Below are 6,000 nucleotides of genomic sequence, written 5' to 3' on the forward strand. Positions count from 1 at the left end.
CCGCATTATCACCTCCTCCATGGACCAAGACGTTGGATAAAGAGTGATTAAATGCTTTTCCAAACACCCCCGTACTTCCTATGAGGGGGCTGAAGCCGACAACTGGAAAACTTTCAGATTATATTCAAACAACCGCATAGGAGGAATTCAAGATTTCGAGCAAAACACAAATAGATTAACTATAAAGTTGTATTTTACAATCATCATACACCTCACTCGAACATTATGTTTTTCGAACATTGACCTTCTATCAAGCGGGCAGCTTCCAGGACGTCTTCAAAGTAACTCTCCGGTTCCGAACGGTCCCTGCCCCCGGGCGGACCCTTCATAGCACCGTCGACGGCCTTCATCTTTTCCCAAAATGTCTTGACTCGGGCAAGGGCCATCCATGCACCTTCAATGCACACCGATCGCTTTGTAGCATCGATTCGCGGCACCACGTCGACAAGCTTCTACACCAAACCGAAATATCAACTCGGCACAGGCTTGGTTGGCCACAGCCGGATTATAACATCCTTCATGGTAGCGCCAGATACCCTATGAAGTTCGGCCCATTGGGACATCTGCTCATTAAGTAGCAGCGGGCGCTTAGACGCACCGAACTGTGACCAAAAAAGCTTCTTCATCGCATATCCAGCTCGCGCTTGGTAATACCGTGCTGCATCGGAAGAACTCTTCGGCAAGTCCAAATACTCGTCCGGAGAACTCCACACTTGGTTCATCTGAGCATAGTCCGGGTCGCCGAACTTAGTCTGCAACAGAAAAGGCTTTCCAGCCACTATCTCTTTCAGCTGCTGAACCTCCTCACAGAGTGCTCCGGACTCTGATCGCGCTTCTCTTGCCTCCTGTCGGGCCTTGTCCAATTCAGCCATTAAGGTTTCATTCTCCTTCTCAAGAATTTCGCAGCGGCTAGTGGCATTCTCCAAAGCAAGTGTCATTATGGATACCTTCTCCTCGACCTGGCATCGTGCAGCTTGTTCGTCCTTCAGTTCAACCGATGCCTCTTTAGCAGCAGCATCACTAAGCCGGACCCACTCCTTGGCCCGGACTAGCTCCACCCAAAGAACCTCCACGGCGGCAGCACCATCTGCATCATATGCACATTTCATATACAACACTTTCCTGCGTCAAGCACACTAGTGTAAAGAATGCTCGAAATACGTACCTTGCGAGTCGTCAAGACGCATGTTGATCAATGCAATGTCATCCTATGCAATATCCAGCTTTTGCTGTAGTTCGGCCACTTCCATACTCTGGGCAGCCACAGGAGGGGCAACAGCCTGTATTTCAAATTAAACGAAGGTTAATACCCGAGCATATCTTTTTGATCCTCCAATCGCTTCCTTTGGAAGACAATCCGAGCCTCAGGGGCTACTGCATATACAACAGGTGCATTCTGTCAATAAAATTCAATTGACAAAACTTCATCACAAACCTCAAAACCTCTCAGAAGGCCCGTGAAGGCCTCGTCCAATCCACTCTTCATGGACAAAACATTTTTGACCACCATAGCCATCAATGTACAGTGCTCTTCTGAAATGGATGCCCATCGTAGCAGGCCCGTCAGCATGTCCGGCGCTCCTGGGTTTTCGGACACCGCCGCCAGAGTACGACATTCCTGTGAGGGAGCCCGCTTACTTGCCTCCGGAATCATCTCCGGCTATAAACCGTATGGTTCGGAGACGCTAGTCTTGATCCCGGAACCCCGAGTAACAGAGGCACCGCCTTCGGGTAACACCTCCTTCACTTCCTGTAGTATTTGGTGTTCAGGAGGAGCCCGTCGGGATGATACCTCGGTATCATCTCCCCTGTTGGGCGATGCGGCCGGAGGAGGCGTGTCACTCTCCATCATCTCCAGAAGAAGATCTCCCGAAGAAGAGGACGATTGAGAAGCACCAAGCGTTAACCTGCGTGGATGAACATATATCGGATGATTACTTCACTAATAGGAAAAGAATGAGGTGCGTTCAAAGTACCCCGGCCTCGCTTACAGTCTGCCTCGAGGCTCATCCTCGTCATCAAACTCTACGGCAGCCTCGCTCACCCGGTCCAAGCCGCTCGATGACGGCATTTTTCCTCTCTTGGAAGGTTTCCCCTTCTGATCTTCGGAAGCGGCTCTCTTCTTGCCTTGGAGGACCCCCTCAGCACTCTTGCCCTTGGGCAAAAGTACTTCGGTTTCCCTAAACGCGGCCACCTGGTATGGTGTCGGAACCAGCATCCTCGCCAGCAGGTCGGTCGCAGGGCCTTCGGGAAGAGGCGTCGGACACCAGATCAGCACCGCTTTCTTTATCCAGTCCTGTATAGGGACGGATTGTTCAATATCTTGTTAAGAGATACCTGGATGGCAGGTTCTCGGATATCGAATACTTACCGAAGTGTCCGGATGATTGCAGTCGAGGCCAACGTCTTCGGTGGTGTCCGGCCATTGCTCTCGTTCCCCGAAATATAATTTCCACATTCCTTCGTGCGTAGTGCCGAAGAAGTGTTGTAGGGTCTGCCACCCTTCTGGGTTAAACTCCCACATACGAAGAGGCCGCCGCTGACATGGTAGGATCTGGCGGACTAGCATTATTTGAACGATGTTCACAAGATCGATGCCCTTCTCGATAAGGCTTCGGATGTGACTTTGGAGAGTCTGCACTTCATTGACGGATCCCCAGTCCAATCCCTTATTGACCCATGGAGCAAGCTAAACTGGAGGGACGGGTCGGAACACAGGTGTAGCCGCCCACTTGGAGCTCCGCGGCTCGTTGACATAAAAACACCCATGCTGCCACAGGTCTGAAGATTTGGAGAAAGATCCTTCGGGCCAAACCGCGCCGGCCAGTTTGCCTATTATGACGCTGCCGCACTCTGCCTGCTCCTCCTCCACCACCTACGGCCTCACATCAAAGGTCTGGAGCCACAAGCCGAAGTGCGGAGGAGTCCGGAGTAAGGCCTCACACATGACAATAAATGTCGAGATGAGAAGAATAGAGTCCGGGGTCAGATCATGAAAATCTAGCCCATAGTAGAACATGATCCCCCGGACGAAGGGGTTAAGCGCGAACTCTAGCCCGTGAAGGAAGTGAGACACAAATACAACCCTCTCGCCAGATCTGGGGGTCGGTATGACTTGCCCTTGCGCCGAAAGCCGATGAAAGATTTCCTAGGTCAGGTACCTCGCTACACGAAGCTCCGCAATGTCCTCCTCTGTGATAGAAGAAGCCACCCATCGGCCCTGACGGTTGGATCCGGACATGACTAAGGCTGGCGGTGATTGGAACCCGTGGTTTGGAACTTGGGGTGGCTGGGGTTGAGGAAGGAGCAAGCGCAAGGGAAGAAGAAGAGACAAGCTCTCTATAAAAAGGCCCCGGATATTGGGTGTCTCTCCCAGGGTCTCTAATCTTACCTATCACCAAGGAGTAGTACCTAGGGGACGGTTGGGTTACCCACGCCTGCCTTATTGAAAATCCCACAAATAAAGGGACACGATCTCTGCGCTGACGAGGCGTGCCAGTAAAACCGCACCCCGAGATGTGGGGCGGCTCGCTAGCTGACGGTTGGAAATACCAACCAGGCAGGCACGATGTGATGTCATAAACAATTATCAACAAGTTGAGCTCATGGGATATTATACTCGCTACACACAGATCCGGATATACTCACTTCGCCCTAAGACTGTTCTGGAGTTCGGAAGGAGGGAATCCGCCTTGCAATGCCAAAGACAAGTCTGCGCATCAGACTCCTTGTCATTGAATCCAGGTTCAGGGGCTACTGAGGGAGTCCTGGACTAAGGGGTCCTTGGACGCCCGGCCTGTTATCTATGGGCCGGACTGATGGGCTGTGAAGACATGAAGCCCGAAGACTGCACCATGTCCGGATTGGAATCTAATTGGCGTGGAAGGCAAGCCTGGCGACTGAAGATTCCTTCTTATGTAACCGACTCCATGTAAACCCTAGATCCCCTCGGTGTCTATATAAACCAAAGGGGATAGTCCGGAAGGGAGACACATATACTCATTACCATATTCTTAGGCTAGACTTCTAGGGTTTAGCCACTATGATCTCGTGGTAGATCAACTCTTGTAATACTCATATTCATCAAGATCAATCAAGCAAGAAGTAGGGTATTACCTCCATAGAGAGGGCCCGAACCTGGGTAAACATCGTGTCCCCTATCTCCTGTTACCATCGATCCTAGATGCATAGTTCGGGACTCCCTACCCGAGATCCATTGGTTTTGACACCAACAGGCGCCACATTAGATTCAGCCATGAGAACATCATTGGCTTCAGTAGTGTTGTTGGTGGCCGCCTTAGTGTTTTCGACCTCCACTTGAGTAGCTGGAGGGACAGGCACTGACTCATTCTCCTCGAGAACAACTTCTAGCTTGGTAGGGGGTGTGGCAACTCGCTCTTCTTCTTGACGGGGTTCTTGGGGTTCTTATTGCTCATCGGCTGATGCAGCCGGAGTGTCTTCACCAGCTTTTGCTTCGGACTCAGAGACGTTCGCAGTTGGAGTGGCGTCAGGAAACACTTGTCGTGCCACTGAGTTGTTTTTCACTTCTCCTTCTGGAACACTCGGCATGGCGACCTATGGCCTAGGGCCATTGCGAAGCCTTCGGAATGCGGGCGATGCCTTTGGAGATGGGGTGGTCTTCACCATGTAAGTGTCATCATCAAGTACCGAAGTGGTAACTTGAGGAGGGGGAGTACTGGGTGTGTCTTGGCTTGGGGTGTCTTGGGGGTGATCAGCCCACGATGCATCCTGAGCAATTGGCGTCAATGGACGAATAATGTTGGTGTGTTCGTTGTTCGTAAGAACAAGCGATGATACCAGTTGGTGCTCGATCTGAGAAAGGACTTCATCATCTTCTACATTGTCGTGATGACCAATGTCTTCAGCTATGATGGGGTCAGCAGCTGGAATATCTTCAGCTTCAGGAGACTCTATGGAAGCAGGCTCATGAAGTACTAGCTGACGTTCTTGGTAGTTGGATGCAGGACAAACAACTGAGATGGGTTCAACAAAGAGGGGCTCTGAGGGAGCAGCCCAATCTTTATTCGAAGACTTTGTATTCCGCTTCTTGGGTACTGGGGTATCGTCAGTGGCTTTCTTGTTCTTGCACTTTCTAGCTTCGACCGTAGCTGCCCTTGTTTTCTTCAGTTCTGAAGCAGCTATGGGGACCTTAGGCTTCGAGCCTATCATGCTGGCGGGGAAGACAATGCTTGGTGCTTCCTTCCTTGATGCTTCAGCTTGGGCCACAATAGGCTTCTTCTTATTTTTGGCAACCATTCTGGGGTCGATGCCAGGGCGCCCCAGTGCCTTATGCTTCTCAGCCTCATTGTCCGCTTGCACACTTTTATCAGCAAAGTATTTCATTCTCTCTTGAACCTTTAGCTTCCTCGCGTTTCTGGTGAAACTGCTCCTTGAGCTCATGCATCATCTGCTTGAAGCTTTGAACATCAGCCACGCTGAGATTGGCCATGTTCCTATTGAACTGAGCTTTCTCATGATCAATCTTGTTCTTCAGTTCAACGATCTTCTGAGCCAGAGCCAGCTCAGTAGCAATGGCACTATGGAAAGAGACACTGATGCCAATTGGAAGCTCAAGGTCGTCGATGTTGATGCTGGGGTTTTCAAATCATTCATCAATGAAGTTGTTCAAGATATCCGCATCAAAAAGGGGCAGATCATTGGAGATCTCTGCCTCCTCCTTGCTCTTTAGGAGCATCTCAAGAGCATCATCACCAAGATCGTCATCCCTAGACAGATCAATGGTGGCTTCTTCATTCCGCAAAATATCAGCTGGGGTCAGTTCTTGTCCAGAGCGCTGGATGGGCTTCATCTGCTTTGAAGACTTCTTGATCTTCTTGGAGATGCGAGAAAGATCTTCAGACTGCACACTTGCTTCAGGTGGTGCAGTGGTCAGTGGCTTTGCATGCGAAGCTTTAGGTGCAGCCGAGGGCTTTGAAGCCTTCGACTTCTTCTGCTTCTGTGGCCTTGGTGGACCTGGCG

Source organism: Triticum urartu, chromosome 7A, assembly GCF_056163025.1.
Source record: "Triticum urartu cultivar PI428250 chromosome 7A, HENAU_Tu73, whole genome shotgun sequence".
In the NCBI taxonomy this organism is placed as follows: Eukaryota; Viridiplantae; Streptophyta; class Magnoliopsida; order Poales; family Poaceae; genus Triticum; species Triticum urartu.